The sequence below is a fragment of the Clytia hemisphaerica genome, unplaced genomic scaffold, assembly GCF_902728285.1.
Source record: "Clytia hemisphaerica strain Z4C2 unplaced genomic scaffold, Clytia hemisphaerica genome assembly, whole genome shotgun sequence".
NCBI lineage: Eukaryota > Metazoa > Cnidaria > Hydrozoa > Leptothecata > Clytiidae > Clytia > Clytia hemisphaerica.
In genome coordinates, this window is record NW_027103528.1 from 1,673,731 (window position 1) to 1,698,913 (window position 25,183).

Sequence of the window (25,183 nt, forward strand, 5' to 3'; positions counted from 1 at the left end):
TGAGGGAAAAATAGTTAAAAGTAATACGTCGCTGAAAAGATAAATTATATCTAGTGCATTAATGTAGGCGTTGAAATATCTTCTAAAATTAAAGTTCCCGACTTGCGACCGGTGCAGCGGCTTTTAGGACGTCCAACACTCAGCCTCCCCAAGATTTCATAACCCTGAACCGACCAGTAGTTTAAACAAACTAACAAATATATATTCCGATAAAATATTCCGATCAATAACAAAAGTTATAGGCCCTTGTAATAGGTCCATTTCAAACATTTTTGTCAATTTATTACTCATTGGGAACTTTTTTGGTGGACTGTAACTCTGATCCGAAAAGATATGAAAAGGGTAAAAAAAGTTTGCAATTAGCAATATTCGAAGTTTTAGAAAAGGATAAATTCAAAAAATTTTATCAATTAGAAATATTCTTCACTTTTCATCTTCTCTTTTAATTAAAAAAAACCTTCCAAGCTTTGTTTTCGATTCACTATAAAGTATCTTTCCAACGTATAACTTTTAATTATATCTTTTTTCCCTGAAGAGCAATGTTCAAAGAAGTTCGGATTGCGATTTTTCTAGAATAGATTTTTAGGTATAACTGAAAATCTGGGTCGAATAAATATTGATACGTGTTGATTTTCATTTAGTGAAGTAATAATTATATTAATTTGATTTTGCTACAAAAATAAAAAATAATTTAGAATAAATATATGACGATTCCAAAAATCGTTAGGTTTGATAAAAAATATTCACTATAAAGGGCTTTTGATGTGTTCAACAACACTCTACTCGGCGGGTGCGACGCCGGGTGACGGCTAGTTACTTCTAAATATGTAAAAATATTGCATATTTACAGTTGGCTTTCACCATATATGGTCATAAAAAAATTTCACATTCCACCTATTACTTAAAACTTACATACAATATTTCTTCAGATAAAAATCTCAAGAGGTTCAATGTTACAAAGTCTACTAATTTTTTTTTTTACTCATAATTTTGTTGAAAGTCGTTGATACTCCTAGATCGATAATTTGCAGTTTCTAGAAGTTTCTTTTGAGCTAAAAACCTTTGGCAGTCAACAACTACGATTCTAGATGAAACGACGACAACTTTGTGGCTGATGCGAGTATAAAGAAAAATCTGCCATACAAAATAAATAAAGAGAGTTCTCAAAGTAGAAGGTTTCTTTGAGGATTCTTTGGCGTCGCTCTACTTCTGTCCTTAAAAAGCTTCCTTTCTCTGTTCCCTGCCAACATTCTACTTGCTCCTTTTAATGGATGGCACAATTAAATGATACTTAATTAAGCCAGAAGTAAACTCTAGTTTAACATGTACTACCTTAAGCACCATTCACAAATATACCCTCGCTCTATCGTTTTATTTTGTCTATCCTCCCATATATTTCAACAACAGTCCCCTCCCCCAAAAATAAAGGAATACAGAATCTTCATTTGGTTGTAGAAATCATTTGCTTTGTAAAGGGAATACGTCGTAGCTCACACCCAACACGAAACCTGACCGGCTTGTTGTTAACAATCTTCATTTTCGTCAAAGTCTCGCATCGAAGTCCAGCTAATGTCATCTCTTTGATTAAATCGGGAGCTAATCCCTTCCATGCATTGGGATCGCAATATTTGTGGGTTTGACCATTAGCGTATGTTTCGGTCTTAGGTGCGCTGCAGGGCGAATGGGCGTACTCTGCAGAAGGCGTATCGGCTTTGAAGATCCCGCTCTTGACCCAAGGTTGATTTTTATCATTGTTCAGTACAAACTTGACTTCACATCTGAAATTTGAATGAAAATGGTAGCTTTATTCAAAAGTAAGTTAAGCAATATATACTCTGGAATTTGTTTAGAAAGAATAAAAGTAAGGATATGGTTATTTGAAAATTGATATGCTGAAAGTGCTTTTTGGGATTTTTCGTTGGAATAGCTCAACGGTAAAGCATTCGCCTGGCATTCCAAGGGTTTTGGTTTCAACATGGAGCTGAGGGACCTGCACCTCAGAATTGATCAAAAGAAGTAAAATTTTGAAATGTGTTCTTACTTCTTATCGTAGTATGGTTTCAATGCGTTGTTTTGTTTTGCTTGAACTGTCACACACATCAAATTTGGCGTGTACTTGTCAAGGCCCCATGCTAGTTCTTTTTTGACGCAAGTAATCAAATTCCTCGCGCCATCACCACCGGAGCTTGTACTGTTCACATGGCAAGGATTTCCATCCCAGAGATTAAGTTTCTTCTGCTGTTGTTGTTGGTGGTGTGGTGATTGTGTTGGTTTACTTCTTGTCATTTCGATACATATACACAGTATGACTATATTGACAATTTGTGTTTTTCTGAATTCCTATAAAGCAAGAAATAAGGAATCGTTAAAAAAAAGAAAGCCGTGATCGAATGGCCTAAGGGTGTCGACGCCACAAATCAGAGTTCCCAAAAGTCAGCTGTTTTTGACCCCGTAAAACCGTTATAAGACCTGGTTTATTGAGCTATCCACCTTGAAAGATATTTGGAGACTTCGATTGGCTTTTACAAAAGTAAACTTTCAACAAATTAAAATCAGCTGAAAGCGAAAGCGGACCCTTGTTTAAACAAAGCTTTCTGTTCCAAACGTTTATGCGTAATGAAAAGCAGACTTCGTATGACTTAAATAAATATTATTGAAAATCACCATCAACAAGAAACTCCTATCAACGACACTCTAATATTCGATATGATATTCCAATTCCCCTTGAAAATCGAATTAGAGAGCGTCAACTGTAATTATCTAATGTATGCAACACAAATTCAGTTCAAGATGAATCTCCACTTCGTCAAAAACCATGCTCTATAATAAATTCTTAGAAGCTTCGTCTTCACTCTACAAGAGTTTAGTCTAAATGAAAATTAAACTTACCATCATTTTGATTTGGTCAGCCAATTGACAAAATTACACGATTTTCCGATCAATAATTATCGATTTTAATTCGTTTATATATAGAGAGAAAATCTCCTTCTTCTTTTTTCTTTTAACTTGGAAGTGTGTAGGTTGCAATTTTGAACTCTTTTCTAAAAGCTTGGTTCCCACGTTTCTCTCTGCTGGTCCTTGATATTGACTTGATCAATGATTTGATTTCGTGTTTATTTCCATCTATTCTGGCAAGGATATTTATATCCAGGAGGTGTGGTGCTTTCTTCATTTGTAAACGCATCACTAAAAATCCCATTTCATTGTCTTTTATTTTTTTCTTTGTCTTATGTTCCATATTTCTATTCTAACGATATGAATTAATCATCAATAATTAATAATCTGAATTTTTAAGTCTCGACCAGTACATACGATGCTTGTAGGGGCACCACCCCGACTTACAATTTTTGTCGTAATTTTTGTCCCGTTTGCGCCTTGCTTTACATTCATATTCCTTACAACTTCAAATTTCTCTGTTCAATCAAGGCGGTTGGAAGAGTCGTATAAGGTCTCTTAAAGTAAACAAAACTTCCTTGTTTGTTATAAGAAATAATTGATCATTTCGTATAACTTATTATTGATTTAGATTTACCCTCAATATACAACTTGATCATTAAATTCTTTGTATGTATTATACCTTATACTCTACTTAAGTTTAAATGGTTTTTAACCGGACATAATTATTTTTCCAGGTATAGATTTCATAGAAAGTGACTCAACAATTTAGATAGTGATTAATTACATCATAGATCAGATGGATGTTTATTAATTCTATTCTTTACAAGATTATATTAGATTACATAAATTTTAGTTTTCTTTATGTTTGAACATATAACTGAGATTATAGGATAATTAATTGAGATATCGTGTGTGGTTAACGCGTGCAATATGTTTTATCATTAAACTTTCCTTTTTAAGACTTTTAAAGACGATTCCTTAAGTTCTACCGATAAACCGATAAATACTTTTCCGCGCCAATTAGCCGAGATATTTTCGTCCATGTATATTCTCCTGTTGAATGGCATTACATACATTTTTGAGCTGATATGAAATGATACTGCGATGAGAATTTGAAGGTGACAAAATCAGCCCAACCTCTTTCACACCCCTGTCTCAGTGCCCCGGTGGAGCTTTTTCGCTCAGTGGGGATGAAAATTTCTATCGAAATCCCAATGGGGATAGCAAATCCATTGTTTCCAGCTCAACAATTCCAGTGGGGATGGTTTTGGAGTGCAATTTTTCCCATTGAATTTCCAATGGGGATAAAATCATTGAGCAATTTCCCAGTGGGGTTGAAATTGTAGGGTATTTTTTCCATCGGGGACGATTTTTTGGCCTATTTTTCCACTGGGGCGGGGGTCCACCGGGTTTTTGACACAGGGGTGTTCTTTCGCATACCCAGTTCCTAATTTCGCTAGCCGGCTTAGGTAAATTATTTTGATGAAGTCATATGTTTTAAAAAGAGTGACGTAAACATCTACCTTTATTTAGGTTTATTTGAAATCAATGAAATTAAGGACAAACCTAAAACCATCATAGTGAACTATTTCAATTATTTTTACATTATTTAATTAATAATTTAAAATAAAAAGACTGGAACATAGCGAAAAACAAAAATTTACGATGATTACACCAACTGTTTTAGAATCTGATGTAATCTAGAAGACTTCGTAGTAAATGTCCGAAAAAAGTTTTGGCTGATTTTAAAGGATCGAAACCTTTCTTTTAAAATGATTTTCTTGCTAAAATTAGACTTAAAATAAAATATTAATTTTGGGCAAATTTGTTTATTTGGATATAATTGCACCAACTACTAATTTGAAAATCTGATGTAATACCTCAAAGGGGGCTTCGTACATCGATGCAATGTTCGAAATAAGTTTTTAATATCTGCTGATTTAGAGATATGGAAACCTTTTCTTAGTTATTTGCGATTCTATGAATTCATTTTCTTCAAATCGAAATTCGGCTCTTAGTGAAATGTGAAATTTTGGGTAAAAGCAAATTTGTTTATTTATGAATATCAATTTCCAATTGCACCAATTCTTTTGAAAATCTGATGTAATCTAGACTGAATTTTGGAAGGAAACATCACTGCAATGATTAAAAGACGTTTTCTTTAGTTCCGGTAGTCTACACGATAATAGACAGCTCCAAACTGTATCTAGGCCTTGGTCTATAGGGACTGCTATAGGTGGCCACTAGTGATCCCCACCGGAATTTTTCAGACTTAAACATAGTAGAAATTTTAAGGAAAGATTTCATATAAAAGAATATTTAAAAACACGGCTGATTAGCTTAGGTTTTGAAACTCTCTTTTGTTTCATTAAAACCTTAGTGCGCATGCGATTTATCCGGAGAATTCCAATATTCAAAACTAGAGCAGTGCTCATATCCCGAAGAGCAGGAGTTTTACACTCGAAACGAAGGAAGATATGACGTAGCCTTCTTAGCTGGTTTTGAAGAACCGAAACTCGTGTTCTTTTGAAATTGGTCATTCAGACTGTAAAGAAATTATAATGAAAAAAAGGGGAATAGTGAATTTCTAATTAGTGTCACTAGTAGAACTGGCTTTACTAGTTTTAAAACTAATCAGTCAATTGGTGACGTATCGGGAAAATCCTAGACTTGAAAATATCAGCTAAGTTGTGTAGATACTGCAGTCAAACATCAAAAGGACGTCCCTGTAGTAAAGTATGAAAATTCTTTTGATATATTTTTTGTACACGCTTTTTTTTATAAGAATGGTGTAAATCTATTTCATCATGAATATTCTTAACTTTTTGGCGAAAATCATCCTAAAATATTCTTACAGCATTCTTAGTTTAGGATCCTGCTAATTCAGACAAGATTAAACATTTAGTACACACGTCTCAAGCATAAAATGGCATTTTTGTGAAAGGAGTGGAGTTTTACTTGGGGGTAATTGACAATTTGTACACGCTTTTTTTTTATAAGAATACACTTTATAAGAATGTCCATGATGAAAATGGCCAAAAAATTAAGAATATGGTAAGAATATCACCATCATGGAATTTAGCAACTGAACCTAAAAATGCCATTTTTAATGCATTTAAACCTGTAGATTGCCAATTTCGATCTTAACCTAAGAATACCGTAAGAATATTTTTGGATGATTTTCGCCAAAAAGTTAAGAATATCCATGATGGAATGAAAATACACCATTCTTATAAAAAAAAAGCGTGTAATTGAAAATACTCTAAAAATGGCATTCTTAGCTTAAGTAGCAAATTTCCATGATGGTGATATTCTTAGCATTATTCTTAAATTTTTGGCCATTTTCATCATGGACATTCTTATAAAGTGTATTCTTATAAAAAAAGCGTGTAATTGTGGATGATGACAAAATTTACTAGTCACAGTCATGATGCTAATTTTAAGCTTTTTATGGTGTCTTTTGTTTTGACCCTACCTTTAAAAAGTCCATGTATAACGATGTATAGATGAATTTTGAAACAACTTTGTGCACGCTGAGATGGGGGGTTATCTCAAGTTTTTTACTACGTAGCTTGCAACCGAAGATAAAAGAATTCATTTGTTGATGATTTACATCATTTAGTCACGACGTATTATAAAGGAGTATGAATCATCTTAGTCTCTTCTTTGAGGGTTATTTTTCATCACAATATGTAATCTGTACATTGACAATGTCGAATGGTGATTTCCCCTATTTATTTATAATTCATTCGTAGGGGAAAAATCCTTCAGAAAACTTTTTTTCTATAAGCACTTTCATCCAACGTAGAATATTTTTTGCATTTAAGGGCGCATTTTAAGCTAATTTCAATTTACAAACTTTTTTAGTCTTTGTCATTTCCGTAAAGTACCAAATTTACGATTTAAAGTGTCATTAAGGCAACGTTTTCCTTCAAACAAACTACTATCATTTCCTAAGTCTCTAGATGTTCTAATAGAAAAAATATTAGTTTTTATATATCCGATTGAAAAACATTCCATTGATGAGATGTCCCTTCTAAATATAAGTGATGACATCAGAAAACCGATGAATTTCTTTTCGCACTGTATATTCTTTTCCAGGAATTTTTGTCATTTCTTTCTATACAGAATCGTGTAAACATTCTTTTTCAGTGATAAATCACTGCTCTACTGTTTTTCGGGTTCTTTTCATGTGTTTACATCACCATTTATGAATTAAACCTTGTACAAATCAACAACTTGGACTTCGATTTTCTTTAATCATTAGATGAGTGATTGCCTTGGACGTTTGGCCTCTCTAATAGAGTCCTCTTTTGAAAAGTGGATTTTTCATTGTTTGTGGGCACTCGATTCAAAAACGACCGTACATGTTGCCCAAACTTAGACCTTTCAAATCGGACCCTTACAGAGCAGAGTAAATTTATCCAAATTTTAGTAAATTTTGGCGAAAGGTTGACCCCTTATGGTGCGCTTTTTTGAAAATTTTTGACCATTTCAAGGCCAAAAATGATCAGATTTTACAAATTTTTCACCCTTAGTTATGATATATGATATGGACCCTCCCCACTGGGGAATGGGTCCTACTCCTTACGAAGTAGGAATTCCTCCTTTTTCAAGTTGGAATGCTTAGCGCTGTCCAGTTCTGTGCACGCGAGATACAGATGCCATAATGTATAGTGGTGACACTCGAACTGCGCGGGAGAGCATATAGCTCGTTGCCGGCGCAGAACGGGATGAGTGACACCACACACGACAATGTTTGGCATATCACCCACACTCTTGTATCAGAGTAGTGGTTCCCAATTCCCCTCACATGGTAGTATGGGTTGACCCAGGCGAACGTGTGTTCATTTGCCAAGTGAACCGTAGTACTACAGTGGGAATCGAACTCAGATTTCTCAGACGGGAGTAAAGAGCGATGACCACCACACCACTACGCTTTAGTTAGAGTGCAACATTTCGAGCCTTAGAGTACACTTTGGAAAGCTTGAAAAAAGGATCCTTAAAGCCACACGTGCGGTCGGTCGTTTACCTTGAATGCAATCCCCTGGATAACTTCCGAACTTAAAAAAATTTAGTTTTTTATTATATAAACCTTTGGTTCTTAATTTTCTAGGTTCAAAGCCTAAAAATGGTAATGCTCGCATTTCTTTAGATGAACAAGTTCTTACTATTTCAAAGCAAGTTTATGAAAAAAATGTCCTTTTAGGTCATCTAAAAAGTTTTTTGTGTCGGTAGGACTAAATTTTCCGGACAGGAGAACACTTTGTCAGATCGTTTGAATTCAGTTCAGGTGACTTAACAAGACAAGTTAAAACTGAGCTTGATGAGTAATAACTGGAAAAGATTCTTCACGTAATAGAGCTTTCTTGTTACTTGTTCAGTCTGTCAATAAAAGTGTCGGATGGACAAATGCATGTCTTGTTATGTTTTAATACAAATCTATTTATTGCAACTTGAATAATCTGGTGGGGGTTTACTTTTATGTAGATGGGGGCTTAACTTTTTTCAAGTGGGGGTTGAACCGGTGCTTCCCACTATGTACTTGGATTAGATCTCTTTTGTAACAGACTCTATTTCCATGGCTTGATGTCTCTAGGAACTGGATTTTGGGATTCAATTCAAGGAATACCTGGTCAATTATCTTTCTCAAATTCCTTCTCATTTCAATTTCAATTTTATAATTATACCACGTCAGAGCGAGGTTTTTTGCAAAGATAAGCAAAAGATTTTCGGTATCAGTTTTTTTTAGTCATGACTGGAGTGGCGAAGAAACACTTTGTCAAGATAATGTATTGCTTATTAGTCTAAAGGTCAAGAACATTTGTCTTTTGCATTCCATTGGATGTTCTGGTCATCCTTAAAACTGTTATCCACCTTCATGAATGAGCCAACTGTCTCCCAAATGACTCCCAACTGTCCAAACAGTTTTAATAATTTACTATCATCCACCACCAGGATGTAAGTGAAATTGTCAGTCTGTGGACCTAGACGGGGGTTCAGTTATTATCAGTTAGGGTTAGGGTCGGAGCTTGAGTAGAGTCACAATGGTATAAGGTCAAAACCTATGCGTTATTTTACTTTTTTTACGACTCGAGTCGTTTATAATCTGTTTAATAAGACCGTAGTGTGTAGTCAGTGTTGTACGATAATACAAAAATTGTTACGAGATAGTATCAGTGTATTTTTTGTTTATCATGCTTGTTATGATTGACTTCCAAGCCCGAAATGCTTGACTCGAGACTGCTGGATGGAAAATGAAGACATTTTATTTCCCATCCAGAACGCCCGCGCGTAGTTTTTACACAAACGCCGGATTGAAACTAAAATCTATAGCTAGATTTCAAAAAATGTAGTCCTCCAAAACAAAGCTAGATACAATCCGTCGTCATGATTACGACTTGTTCTATGCGCGTTTTGAATGAGAAGGGTTAAAGTTTCGCCTCTAACCCTTCGGGCGTGAAACTCAATGTTTGCTCGCCGTCTATCCTCAATTAATCGTCTAGTGTGCTAGACTACCTGTTTTCTTTCTAAACCGTTAGATCGATTATATCAGTAAGGTTAATTATCTAGATGTTATACATAGAAACGGTAAGTAGATGATTTAGCTATTCAATATAGTGGCGAGATAACATCTGAATTTAAGGTCAAATATAGAAATTCCTGGGTGATAAAATCACGACGCTCTTGATCCATCACTGATAAAATCGTTTTTCGTCAATGCTTTCTAGAATATATTTTACCTTGCTTGTCATCAAAACGTCATGCATCAAAAATACACTCGTTGTCTTTTATAAGAACAATTTTATATGAACAATGAGGCTCAAAAGTGCTGGAAAGTAAGAATAATTATAAGAACAATCCTGAGCTTGAATGGCTTAAGAAAGTCTAAGGTAAACATTGTATAAATAAAAGGCAAAGATACATCACTTTCAACTTATAAAATAAGAACAGGATAAGAACAATTTGAGGCTTAAAGTGCCAAAAAAATAAGAACAGCTGAGCCTCGTTAAAAGTTGACTGGTTCTTATAACAACAAAAAAGGTTGTATTATGCTAATGAAAATTTCAAGTTCATAGCAATACTCGATGCCGAGATACTCAACACACAATAAAATATAGAAGCGTACCAGGTTTCAAGTAAAGAGTAAGTTATACATAGATTAAAGGTCGTGGCGATATTTCTTTAAATTTGGCCGTGAAAAACAGTTTAGGAATGTCAAAATGCAAACGAAATTCATGGCTTACAGAAATTACTTCTGGCTGGGACAAAATGAGACCCCGTATAACTCTTTTATCTGATTATAGCCGGTGAATAAGATATGAGCGGGGACACTTATTTAGTGACCTTATATTATCAAGAGAGTCGACTGGACTGTTTTAACGACCTTAAATGAATTTGAAAACCTTCTTTTCAGGAATGACTGACTGGAGGAGAAATCTTAAAGAGGGGGATTATTGGTTTCAAAAGGGACCAGCAGGCCGTCTTGTAACATGAGAGTAAGTTCTGAATGTTTTTCTTTTGCCTGATATAGGGTTTGGTCTGGAGGTGTATAATGTAAATAGGGCTTGTCGCGTATTGATCATTAATGTTTATTTTATTCCACTTCCCCCCCCCCTTAGACAGAACCTCGCCTCCAAAGCTATAGAAATATATCTTCTTTGGTATTTTACACCCTCATGGGTTATGGTAGCAGACCTATGGTCCTTATTAAAGTGAACATGAAATACACCCTTTTTAAAGATCAGAGTTCTGATTTGCTCAGGGAAAGATTAACACAATCAGCGTGAGCTAAGTTAAATGGGAAAAGTGAAAAGTGAAAAGAGAAAAATTAGGCCAAAGTAAAAATGGACAGTTTTTTATTCTCCAAAGAACAGAAAGAGTGAATAGGGATGATTGTTGACTTGTAAACATGAGACTTTCCCGTGGAAGTTGATGAATAGACAACTTCCTCTTCCAGAATTTGTGACCTAGTCAAGGGAGCTAATATTTCTCCCACTCGAGAAACCCAGAACGTGAGAGGGGATTTCATTTAAAAAAAGAAACTGGTTTTACTTGCGGTTTTCTTACAGAATCTTCTTTTCGTCTCTAAAATGAAACGCCTCGGCAAAAAAAAACATTAGAAGTTCCCCGTTTTTTGAGCTCCTCGAGGTCTAGTTTTGTAGGACTTATTCCAGAAACTGGAAAATGTAGGTGTAAACCGTTTTCTACAGAGATCCATCTGAATCTTCCAGGATTCATTGTTTCCCGTCGATTTGACGAGGGTGTTTTGATATTTAGAATGTCCAACTTTTTATTAAGAGATTATCATTTCTTAGAAAATAAATTTTCTGAGAATTTTCTTTTTCCAATCGGAAAATGAAATTTTCCTATTAGATCGGCTCACGTGTTTTTTTTACCGCATGTTTTTCCCATATATGGTATGGTTTATTTCGGACACTTATGTGGACACCTGCAGAATTGATGACCTCCAAATTGACTTTTAAAACAAACTATATTGTGCTTTGTTGCTCATTTCTAAAGCAGCCACCGAAGGTTTCTTCAAAATATCTGTTCTAAAGGCATGCTCCAGCTGAAAATAACGATCTGTTCTAAGAAAAACAGGAAATTAGTCTACCTAGAAATTATTGATCTGTCCTTACATCAAAATCTGCCACCTGGAAATTTTTGATCAGTTCTAAGCAAAAACTATGGCTGATCTTTTCCCTAAAATACATGCTTCCCAATTTTGGTCCAGCTGGGAAAATACTATCTGTTCTAAACCTTGCCCCCGCTGCCCGCTTTGGTCGTTGATTTGATCTGTTCTATAAGTTTTCCAGCTGGAAATTCGTTATCTGTTCTAATAAATTCCGCATCATAAGCACTCGCTCCTTTCTGATCTGTTCTTAAGGTTTCCAGCTGGAAATTAGGGATCTGTTCTAACTGTTCTAACATTGAAAATATTTCCCAGCGGGTAAGTAAGAACAGATATTTTCAAGAAAACTAATTTTTATGATCTGTTCTAGGATTAAAGATATTTCCAGCTGGCAAATAAGAACAGATATTTTCCAGGAAATCCGATTTTATGATCTGTTCTGTTCCTTTCTCAGAAAATAGTATCTGTTCTTTTGGCTTTAGCATTGCTTGCCTGGATAAACACGATCTGTTCTAGTAACGGATAGTAATTATTTGATCTGTTCTGAGTAGAAAATTGGTACCCTGGAAATTGGGTATCTGTTCTAAAAGACAAAAAATCCTTCCAGCTGGCAAATAAGAACAGGTATTTACGAATTATTTGTCGGTGGCTGCTTCTGTCATTTTAGAATTCTTTGCTCTCTAAAATTGACGGGAAGTTAAATTGTAAAAAAATTAGTATTGTATTGGCCATACCGTGACAAAAAATACCAAATACTGATAGTACTTATATCATATTTTATGATGCTTTAATTCTTTCTTATCCATATCCTGGTGAATGGTATATTAACTCAGAAGATTTACGTATTTTAGACCGACGAATTCTTGGTTAATTCAGTGCCTTGATTACCATATGAGTACGTCCTTAAGCTGACGAACAAAATTTTTAAATGGGCGAGTCCTAGCCGACCTTATAGTCTACACAAGGTGTCTAAAAGAAAATAATTTAGGCGGGAATAAATATAAAATAGGAGCTTAGCCCGGACGTAGTAAGCAGTGGCGGAGGTGTTTGAAGTGTTTGTTCCACTCTCTACCACCTACCAACTCTACCACTGCTTTTTTCCGTAAACCGCTGTGATGGCTGTAAACTTTGCGCATATATATTCTCCCGCATTTACTTTACTATCCCTCTAACGGACAATAGCATCGTCTAGGTGAATCCTAAAGTTTACGCATCTTAGACCGGTCTAATTACCGGGCTCAAAATAACGCGTGTACGAGGAATCGCTGCTAGGTATAGTTCTTCTTTGAAGTTCCAGAAATCTCCAAGAAAGAAGTATTACAATAGCCCCTTTTTGGTTTAAAAGTGTATGAGCCATAAGGACATCTCTGTACTAATTTCACCGGGTCTGATTTTGAGGTCTCAAATGGTCACCGGGGTCAGAATTGCCACCTTGACTTTCACCGAAGCAAGGACAGTGAGATTTTGCAGTTGAGAAAAAATTATACTACGCACCACATGCGAAAGATTTTGATAACTTTGTAATAAATTACGTTGAGAATAGGCGGATAAAGAAATAAACTTTAGTTTAGACGTCGACTTTCTGCCTTGCCTTCCCTCGTTTTTGACGAAAGTCGGCAGAAAGTCGACTGTCTAAAGTCAATGCGATGTCTTCTTTTGACGTCAATTCAATGAGTTCTTTCGATATTTTTCAAATAAAGATTTGACACTGCCAACTTTCCTTCGATCTCTTGCCGTCTCTCACATCGAGAGGAGACAAGGCAGAAAGTCAGCCGTCTTAACTAGGTATAAAGGAGACTTTTACTTTAGCGGCCACTCACATATCGATTTTTCCCACGACTAACGTCAAAAATGACGGTAAGTCCAATACAAATCTCTCGCTGAGTGGTTAACAAAATGAAATAAATATCTGGCTTATTACCTGTTAGAAAAAATAGAATTCAATCAGCCCCGAAAATCGATGTTTTGATTGATTTTCTTATGATCACTGCCTCTGACCCCATCCCTTCGCGTCAATTTGACGTTAGTCGTTGGAAACATCGATATGTGTGAGTGGCCGCTTACTTGGCTTCTCCCCTCCAAAAATTTTTGACCAGGTCGACCTACATGATGTAATTAATAACCGTTGTAAGATAAAACTTTCCAAATGCTACCCACGTTGGAAAATCCCGATTAATTTTGACCAGGTCCACCTAGTATCCCACTTGGGCTTAAAATTAGACGGTTTCTGGCAATTTTTTTCTCTAGACTATCTAACGGGGTGGATCTGACCGGTCCAATACTACTATACTGACACAGGGGTGTATAAGCGTCATAATAGATCCTCCGCTCAGCTTTTCATCCATCAGTCTGGGGATTAAAGTTTGACATCAAAGTTCCGGCTTTAAAAGAAAATCTATTGTTTTCAGCTCGAAAAAAACACAGTGGGGTAGTTTTAGATGACATTTCTCTCCCATTTCAATTACAATGATATATCTTTTCTCTCATTCTTAAAGCTCACTATTTTGTCATTTTGTTTATGTTCGAAAAAGACTACAAGAAACATGGCAACTGCAGGGCAACTATTTAGAAGCTTTATTTTGGAAAACACACATTCTTTTTTATAAGAACCAGTAATTTTTTGTCGAGACTTCTGGTTTCAGTTTTTTGTCAGTTAAAGCTTTAAATCGTTATTAACCTTTTTTTTATCCATAGGAAATTGAGAAATATTTCAGCCTATTAGGCTTGTACCCTATATATTTTTGCGAACTGAACCCTTAATATTCACTTAACATTCAGCATTTTCTACCTAAGGAATGTTCTTATATTATTCTCTTTCTTTGGCATTTTCGAGCCTCGTTGTTCTTATAAAAATGTTATTTTAAAAAAAGATTTGAGGTGACTTAATCTGCAACAATAAAACATAGCAACCACGTGGCAACAGCTCAATCAATATCGATTTTAGGAAATACACGTTTTTTATATAAGAACAAACTATATAAGAACACAAAGCTTCGATGGCCAAAATATCAAGAACAAGTTAAGAACATTTTAAGGCTTTGAGGACCCTAAAACACACGATTTCTAAAGAAAATAGACGAGAATGCATTTTAGGCTTGAAACTCAAAAAGTTAAGAACATCCGAAAGCTTCCAAAATTCTGGATGTTCTTATAAAAAAAAGTGTACGTGACAAATTCTAGGAAAAAAAGTGCGCATATTTATTTTATAAGTTTGTGTTCAGAAGTTAGTTTTAGAATCAGTTTATACGTTGTTAATAGTGTGTGCTGTCAGACAAAAATGGCGAGTCTGAATATTTGGGTTAACGTTCTGAAAACATATTGTAATGGTGATATTGTGGAAGAATATGAACGCTTGAAGGATGATCAAACCAAAGAAAAATTCATATCTGCGTTCAAAGGAAAAGTCATGGCCGATTGTTTTCAAAGTTTCCAGATGTCTGAAATGCGTAAACTTGCGAATAAAGCCGGGTTAGATCTCGAATTTTCTCAGCACCATTCGATAGCATATCCAAAGGCTGACGAAATGTTAATAGAAGCTGTACTGAGTGAAAATCCCAAGATGTCATTACCAAACGATTTAACTAGGGTGAAAGAACTTTTACGAATCTGGGGTTTGAAGTCACCTAAACATTTGCAACTAGCTAAGCATGAAGCAAACATCCGGGAACCGATTCAACCGAACCCTTTTAACAACATACAATGCCTAACTGTCAACACTGATTCGTCAACAGTCAAAAGTTTGGATCAAGTTTCAACTGATTTCAGTAAATTGTCAAAAATTCAAATCAAAGATTTAGAGCTCTTTCAAACATCAACTGGAAAGTACATCGAAGGTCGCTTGATATCTAGGTCAGATGTTTTGACCGGCATAACAACCTTTATGGAAGATGATAAAGGAGACTTTATACAACTTGGCTTGTATAATATGGTTCCGGATAACGAATCTAAGGCTCAAGCAAGTGCCATGAAATTCCCAATGGGTGCCAAAATTCGAATCAGTGAGCCTTTCTATAAGATCTTTCGAGATGGAAACCATGGTATTCGAGTCGACTCTCCTGCGGAGATTCAAGTTTACAAAGAAGGGGAGTTGAATGATTTTCTTGAAGCTCGTGAAGAAGGGAAAAAGCTTTTCAAAGCAGGCAACCTCCTTCAAGCTTTTGAGGTTTATTATGATGCTTTAAGACAGCAGTCTGGTGATCTTATCAAATTTCTGACAAAGCGAGCTCAAGTTGAGTTTAATCTCGGAAATCATATGGAAGCTTTGTTTGATTCTGCTGCTGTCTTGCTCATCCAAGACAAGAACAAAGCATCCAGATCGACCTATAATCTATCATTGGAGAAAATCGTGTCTGAAAAGGGAGATGTAAAAAACATCTGGTCTGTATTGCTTCCAGGGATCTACAAAAAATCTCAACAAACGAGCCGTTCCAAATTCCCAAACAGTGAGGAGTTTTCTATAATCTTCAACAACCTTGCACGAGCTTCAATCCAAACCCAAATGTTCCAAACCGCAATTTCTGCATCAAATGCATGCTTAATGTCGTATATCCCCTGCTTGGATACACGTAGTTCTATGGTGCTTTTTGAAAATGTGTTCGAAATATGCAAAGATACGAAAACTAGAAAATAGATCAGTTCATAAAGTTTGAATTATAGAGCTTCCTTCTTAGAGATTAAGCTTACCTTAAGATAAAGAAAGAAGAAATCTTTTTCTCTTAATTTAATATCTTCTTAATATTATTCCTTAATTTACATCCATTGCCATAATCATATCTTACATTCTTATATCTCTTCTAATTTACAGTTCTATGTCCATCCTAAGATGGGTAAAAATACACTTCTACTGTTACAATTACAAAAACCTCAGTTTAAATACATTTTAGCTTATTTATAAGTTCTGTTAATTAATATTACAATAAGTGTAGATAATAGTTATTGTTCGTGCTAGGTGTGTGTTTGTATCGGATTGGTTTGTAACAACAATGATATTTCACTGCTTGAATCTGATTGGTTGATATTCTCAAAATAGGGTGCGGTTGTGATAGAATTTTGGCTCTCAGGAGTTCGCAGGTGATTTCGTTGAGTGGGTGACGAAATGTTATTTCTTCATATTAATGATGATGAGTTTGTTTTAGAATTAAAACAATCTGTTGTTGTCCCTCCTTCTTTAAGGTACTTTGCAATAGAAATGTGATCAGTTTGTTTTCTTGATCAATGATGATTAGGTATTGATTGGTGATAATTAGATAAGGTACTTTTCAATAGAAATTAGGTAATCATCTTTTTCAGTATCAGCTTAAGAATTCAAGCATTCTTTAAGTCAAATCAGTCCTTTTACACGACATCCGGGTGGTAAATAATAGTGATGTCCTCATCACTGGAACGTTGGTTTATATGCTCTTTATTTATGTCGATATGTTCGGTTCAGCTTGTGAAATTACAAGGCAGTATCAAAGCGTTATCCCCCTTGTTAATTTCGAATCATCTTGGTTCCATTATTATAAACATCAAGTTTAATTGTCAATTTTTCTAAAGGCCAATACATGTTGCATCAATTTCAAAGTTAATTATAGTGGATGTCAATCAATGCCAAATTAATGTTCATTCCTGTTGTCTTAGTTTTATGCTAAATAATATGTTAAATATAATGTCTTAATATATATTAGTGACAAAGTAAATAAGATTCAATTACGGTAAAATACTTTTCTTAGAATATATGGTCTTTTTTTTGTCAATCAATTTAGTTCAATAGTTTCTTTCTCACAGTTAATCATATTTAATGGGGCAATATCTGGAAATGTGTCCTTCCTCTTTGCATATGAAACAAACTACCGATTGTTCACAATCGCCCTGTTCTTTATCGGTTTTAATATGCTTTATTTGGTTCATTAAATCTTCAATTAAATACTCCATTGGTGGATCAACTGCCTCTTTCAGCAAAAGTGCATGGGTTGCCTCACGGTACGTCTCTGGTTGCTTCATTTGTAAGTAGTTCCTATATCCAGAATCTAGTCCAGCAATCATGATATCAAGTTTTGTTTGGTCGGGAACATTAAGATTTTGAGCAAGTTTCTCAAGTCTGCTCAAGTACGTGCTGATTGGCTCTCCATGTTGGGAGATTTGGTGTAAGAGTTGGCGTTTTCGATACTTGATTTGTGGCACGTCGAATTCATCTGTAAGTGCTTGTTTCAAATTATGGTAGTTAGCACGGACGTCTGCGGCAAGGGTGCGATAAAATGTAAGTGCCCTGTCTTTTAATACTCGAGTGAGGAGCTTAGCTTTTAGCTCGTCTGTGAGCTCGTAAAATTCAATTGTTATTTCATAGTTGACGAAAAATTCGGTTATATCATCCGCCGGGTCGAGTCCAAATGTTGGTAATGACGATATTTCGATTTGTCTTGGAATTACAATTTGTGCAACAGCAGCGGCTTCATCTTGGGCTACGGCCATTTCTGCTTGCTGTCGAAAACGGTTTATGTCTCTGTACAATTGTCTGTAATTGTTGGCGTTTTGCCTTTTTAGGATGAGTTAACGCGGTTAGATGTTCTGGATTTACTGACGGTCTTCTTTTTGATTATGGACAAGCTTCTTTATCTCGATGTGGTTCTTGAATGTTCAATTAAAATTGGGTTGTTCTCAGTGTTCTGTCTTTTCCACTTCTAATGATCTGTCATCAATATGTCGGTTCATTAATTGGTTTCAGTTATAATTTTTCAATTAATTGTTCTACTTCTAGAAGAAAAAAAATTCGAATTTCATGCCTCGTCTTTTGTTCATTGTTTTCTTTTTTAGATATTGTTTATTAAAATACGTGTATTCAGTTTTTGTTTTATTTTTAGCTATACGTTTTGCTCGAGTCTTCTTTGCTTCTTATTTCTTTCAAATTACCGCGTAATTTGCTCATATACATGTATACCAGTCAAATCCCTGATTTGACCCGTAGAAGCTGAGAAGTCTCTTCATAACACTTCTGCGCCAGCTTCTACTCAGGAGTTTCTTCTGTAACTTTATACTCCTACAAGTTCATTGTTCATATTATTTTCAATTAATTATTTGTGTAATGTCTATACTCATTTTCTTCTCTTTCATTGCCATGGTCTTCCTTGTTGCGTTAATTTAGTCGTTATCCTTCAAGGGATCAATTTCATATTGATCAATCGATCGTTTTTTTCTATTGTCAATATTGGTTAAAGTTCTTTCAGACTTTATCATGAGGCGTTACGGTAAGATGACTTCGCGAATGTCTATCTTCTATCTAACCTCTTCTCTCAATAATGGTAAGATAATTGTTGCTGGTTCGGTGTTATCGATTGTCATCGAATTTATAAATAACTCTCTCTCTCTCTCTCTTTGAACATCGTAATCGGTGTAATAAATATCGCTTAATAAAATATCTCAATTCGGTAACGAATATCAATTCCTCTGTCTCCAGACAGGAATACCATCGTAAATAAACCATATCTCATTCAATTGTTTCCACGAACTTAAACAACCGAACAAAGGTAAAATATCCTTTCAACTCTTACGTTGACATCTCCCTGTGCACAATGGGATATGCTCAACTCGTTGATTGATATCATATCTTAATTAGGCTGAAACCAAGTAATCTCTACTTAGCTATCCGTCGATACCGCGAATCTATGCCAATCGGGCATATACATACATCCTTAACTTAGGTTTTCAATTTCAATCTCACTCTAACTCTCACTCTCAGCGCGTAGGATATCACAAAAACATATCATGTAAAACATTTAACATTCAATATATAAAAACTCTATTGATGGAACAAACATGTAATATTCTTTAAACAAGTAGCAAGTTGGCGTCTCCGGGCCCTGGAACACTCAACCTCTTATCCATTTAATATCACATCTTGGTTCTTGAATAAATTTTTTTTTTTTTAAATACAATCTAAAAAAATCTTGGTCAAAGGGAACTTACAATGTTCTTCAAACTCACGCGATCTCTCGACACTCTCTCACGCTTTTACTTATTTCTACGTCATGTCTTCATCATCCCGTTTCATATTTCTCTAATGTTTCTAGTTTGGGATATTTTTTATAACCAAAAATATATATACACTATTTACACAATCGTTGTAGATTCTCTCTTCTCTACTCCCCTCATCTCTCATTCAAAAAAGGAAAAATATCACTTACAGTTTTGAGGACTTTCTTTGAAGTCTAAAAGAAATACTGTTGGAGCAAAAAACATTAATATACCACTACAAAAAACAAAGTCCACTTCTTGGAATAGAATAAAATCATAAACAACACACATTCCAACTACTGTTCAAAAAATTGAAGGTCTATAAATCGAAACTTTATCTCGGACTTGAACCTCCATGTCGTATATCCCCTGCTTGGATACACGTAGTTCTATGGTGCTTTTTGAAAATGTGTTCGAAATATGCAAAGATACGAAAACTAGAAAATAGATCAGTTCATAAAGTTTGAATTATAGAGCTTCCTTCTTAGAGATTAAGCTTACCTTAAGATAAAGAAAGAAGAAATCTTTTTCTCTTAATTTAATATCTTCTTAATATTATTCCTTAATTTACATCCATTGCCATAATCATATCTTACATTCTTATATCTCTTCTAATTTACAGTTCTATGTCCATCCTAAGATGGGTAAAAATACACTTCTACTGTTACAATTACAAAAACCTCAGTTTAAATACATTTTAGCTTATTTATAAGTTCTGTTAATTAATATTACAATAAGTGTAGATAATAGTTATTGTTCGTGCTAGGTGTGTGTTTGTATCGGATTGGTTTGTAACAACAATGATATTTCACTGCTTGAATCTGATTGGTTGATATTCTCAAAATAGGGTGCGGTTGTGATAGAATTTTGGCTCTCAGGAGTTCGCAGGTGATTTCGTTGAGTGGGTGACGAAATGTTATTTCTTCATATTAATGATGATGAGTTTGTTTTAGAATTAAAACAATCTGTTGTTGTCCCTCCTTCTTTAAGGTACTTTGCAATAGAAATGTGATCAGTTTGTTTTCTTGATCAATGATGATTAGGTATTGATTGGTGATAATTAGATAAGGTACTTTTCAATAGAAATTAGGTAATCATCTTTTTCAGTATCAGCTTAAGAATTCAAGCATTCTTTAAGTCAAATCAGTCCTTTTACACGACATTAAGAATCGCCAAGAACGGATCTGAAGCTTATAAGAAAGCAAGGTACGCAATCACCCAATCTTTTTCGATGCTTGGTGAGTTAGAACTCTCTGAGATTGCTGGAAAAGGAGGGGGAAAGTCTTTGGAAAAGTTTTGGAGTATTGAAAATACTGTTGAGAGAATCTCAGTTGAATTGCTACCAAAGATTATTATGGCCGGCGGTTTAGATCAAATGAATCATCTACTGTTGAAAGAAGAAGAGAATATCGATATCGATTATATCGCGAAAGACCTCTTAAGAAATGTCTACATTGATGCAAAAGGGCGTGGTCTAGTAGCTACCTCAAAGATAAAAGCTGGTACTCTGTTGGTTGTTGATCACATGATTTATTCGAACTTTAAGTTCGATCGTATGGAAATCACTCAATCGCTTGAAGCGGGCAAAAAAGTGAATTTTGCTGACCTTAATTCTCTCATTTCCAAATTGCTGAATCTCTTCCAATATGATGGTTTGTTGGCAATGAAATTTCAAATGCTTTATCACCAAGGATTCTCGGAATGGTACCACCATTCACTTCCTTTGGTCGAAGATTTACAAGGATTTGCATATCGTTCTTTATCTCCTAATTTGTTGCCGTTTCTTCCTCAAACTCCGTCAGAAGTCGGTGTTGACACGACCAGGTTAACCAGAGGTTATATCCAGTCTGTTTTGGATGCTAATGTTTTTGGATGGGGGAGAGAGGCTGAATATGGAGGCCATAAAGATAAAAAAGGCACAGCGTTGTTGCTAAGAATCAGTCTTTTTAATCATGATGCAAATCCTAATTGTGTCCAGTTCTTTATCGGAGACACGTTGGCAGTTTTCGCTCGAAGGGATATCGATAAAGGCGATGAGTTGACCTTGTTTTACAGTCAGAGCTGGAACAAAACACTAATGAAATGAGAATTGTTTTGAGAAAGATTTTTAAGTTTTGAAAATCATCGTTTCAGGCATATTTTTGGTTATATGTATCAAATGTAACTTGCCATTTTACCATAACATTCATTTGTTCAGTACACGTTTCTTTTTTATAAGTACATCCAAAATTTTTGAAGTCTTCTGATGTTCTTAACTTTCTGAGTTTTAAGCCTAAAAATGTTCTTAACATATTCTTATTTTGACCATTTTTTGACCATCTTTTTGACCATTTTCCTATGGAAAAGGGTGTTTTTCAGTCCACAAAGTGTTAAAATGTTCTTAACTTGTTCTTAACATTTTGGCCAGCGAGGCCTTATGTTCTTATATAGTTTGTTATTATAAAAAAAAGTGTATTCAGCTATATAATATTCAAATTCCGAGCTGTTATAACTTATATTCAGTTGATTATTTTAATTTAGTTAATTACTATACAAATAGCCTATTTCCTTTGTCCTTATTTTTTTCCTCGATGATATGCACCAATTAGACGCGCTTGCAAATGTCAACGGTGAAATAGTTTACGGTCTAAATATGTAGGCTAGCAAACCTAGTGCACTATTCTACAAGAACTTGGCTTTTTTCTTCCTCGTTTTCCCATTAATTTTTAAAATTTATTTTAGAGAACTTTTACACTAACTCTATTTATGTTTGTAACTTTTCTTACAATTATAATTTGAAAGACTTCACGTTTAGAAAGGTGATATAATTCGAACTTTTTCAAACCCCCCGCCAAGCGTAAACCCTCGTAAAATACTCTCTATAATTCGAATCTTTCTGTAATCCGAACAAAAAACATTACCCAAATAACATTACCCATTTGAGTTCGAATTAGCAAAACCCACTGAGATTTTATAATTTCGACATTTTGACATGCCTAGTTCATTTTTAATGGCGAGATTCATATAAAACTTGACTAAAACCATTTCCTAACTGTTTTCTTTTGTATTATGCTACATCAGAGGAATATGTAAAGAGATGGAAAAACAGCTTCTTGAAAACAATGGAAAAACGGCTCGTCATATACCAGGTCTCTTGCCCTTAAGGGAGTTTTTTTTCGAGTAAATAAGTTTCTTTTGTTGTCGCTATAAAAAATTTGCATAATTAATAGCGTGTTGTGACAAATTTCTTTTGTTTCAAGCCCTGATTATGCGCAAACTTTTAGGGCTTATATTTTGGGTACACCTCTCATATACGAAAAGTTCCCTATATCTTCTTGCTCAGAATTTCCTAGCGATTCTACTGATATAACAGCATCATGACCGCACCATAATATGGAAAGCTAGAGCTCGAGAAAATTATAACTTCATCTTGATTTTACTCGACTTCTGACAGCTTTACAAGAACCAATTTAATATCATTGCGTTAAGAATTTCTTTTGCTATACATTGGTAAAAATATTGCTCCTTATTCTTAGAAATTGAGCTAGTAATCGGCAAAAAAGGAAAAACAAATTTTCATTTTTATCGTCAAATCATGTAGAAACCGTCTGATTTGTATGGCGAGCCGTCTTTTCTGGACTTTCATTTAATGACGTAATCAACGTTTTTACAATAGAATTTTCAATAGAAGTGATCGTTGAACTTTGAGTAATCAGAAAAGCTGTTTTTTCATCTCTTTTACATTCCTCTGGATATAGGCACCTATCCATTCACTCTACCCAAATGTGATGCATATTTGAATTGAAAAACTTCTTTGTTTTTCAAAACAAACAAGCAATGAGACGACCCATTAAATTTAAGAATTAAACTATCTAGGCCTGAATAATAATTTTTAATACAATCATACTTTTTAGGGGCCATATACCTACCAGAATTTCGCGTGGATTAATTTTCGCGAATTTTGGCCGTTTTCGCGAAAATTAGTCCTCGTGAAATATTTAAAATCTCAAAATTGGAAAAAATAAAAAGGAAAATGAAAGAAATCGAGTGAAATAGAGGCCAATTCGCAAAATTTTGTCCACGCGAAAATTAATCCACTTAAGAGAAGGTCTATCTAGTCTGATTTGCAGATCTATAAAAAACTTTTTCGCTAGAGGATGAGCAGAAGCCTAGGGTCTATCTAACAAATCCTGCATTACTAAAAATGACAAAAAGAACGGCAAATTTCATAAAGAACGACAAAAAAGAACGACAAATTTCATATGGTCCGATATGAGAGCAAAAAACTTAAAACGAATAGATTTTATAATAATATTTTGAAATTAGTTCTTCTTTTCTTCCACTCCATCATCCTTCTGCTCTTCAATCAATTCTTGAGACCGTTGATCAATAATTGTTAAATTAGAATTCCTGAATAAGTAGAGCCCCTTCAAAGACTGGTATCTATTTACGTGCCCTGATGTTTTCTCGAATTTGGTACACTAGATTAAAAGTTAAGTAATGCTATGAAGGAAAAAACATTTTCGTTCAATCATAGAGGTAATAAAAGTTAGATGGAGTGACAACTTTTCTGTAATAGCCATAGAAGTCATAAAACTCTTTAGAAATTTCTATCAAATCGGCCTCCTTTGATTACCTACCAATCATTGATAGCAAAAATCAGTCAAGATATAGATTATAAGAACTAGAGTAAAGTTATTCTGTCCAACGAAACCTCGTGTTTTTAGGTAAAGAGCGAATTAATTTCGAGTAACAATTTCTTTATAGTTTTAAAAGAAGTTTTTCATTTTATCGGTAAACTTTTGAGGGGGAAACTTCTTCAAATTTTGCGAATTATTTTTTGTTTGTGGACGTTTCTTTGCTATAAATATCTTTAGCGCTAAAATAGCAGCTGCCTCAAAATTTTGATAGAGTATAGTTGAAAGATTGGCATTAATAATATTAGCCTGGGAATCCAAGCTCATAATCTTAGAAAAAAACAAAAAATACCTCACCTCAAAAGAGCTTGGTGCAGATAGATTAGTCTGGCACATAATGTTATAAACAGTCTGTGTATGAACCCTTGTTGACAGACTTTCTGAACTTTGGAAACCCAGGCAAACACACATAATCAACTTACCATAAAAACTCTTTCAAAAGCTCTAAAGACTTTCAAAACTATTAAAAACCACATCAAAACATCAGCCACATGTATTTAGACTTCCAGCCAACAGCCATTTTGTTTTGAAATGAATCTATGTTTTCATTTTCATTTGTTTTCCTTTTTTCTGCAGAGTCAGCTTTTTCCATAAATTATGCGCGCGCATCGAAATTATCAAAATGCGCGCGAAAGTACTGCTAAGTAATACGCCGAAAGCTGGCCAATCAGGTCGAACCTGCATTGCAGGGAAAAATCTCCCTGCAGGCGAGTTACCTGCGCCAAGCGTTAAACCAGCAGCAAAAATATTATAAACTAGACTGTGAAAAAAGTTTAACGCTTGGATTCCCAGGCTATAATAAAATATGTAAAAATAATAAAGTTTGCCCAGGATTCTCTGAGCAGCGAACATTTCAAATTCGATACTCTGTGCTTATTCTTGAAAGGTTTGAAACTGCCATCGCACAATGAACAAATTAAAAATGTAGCGTGATTTTATTTAAAGTCTCTTCGACTTATCGAAGTATCCCTATAAGTAAAAGCAA

The 25,183-nt window shown here is 34.8% G+C and overlaps 1 long non-coding RNA gene across 1 annotated transcript in view; it reads left to right on the forward strand.

The window, feature by feature from the left end:
- The window catches only part of LOC136799498 (uncharacterized), a 52,807-nt gene that overhangs the window by 22,194 nt on the left and 5,430 nt on the right, over positions 1 to 25,183 (forward strand). The window contains exon 2 of the long non-coding RNA XR_010845530.1: positions 10,316 to 10,397. This is a non-coding gene — a long non-coding RNA (uncharacterized lncRNA). The remainder of the gene's footprint in view (positions 1 to 10,315; positions 10,398 to 25,183) is intronic.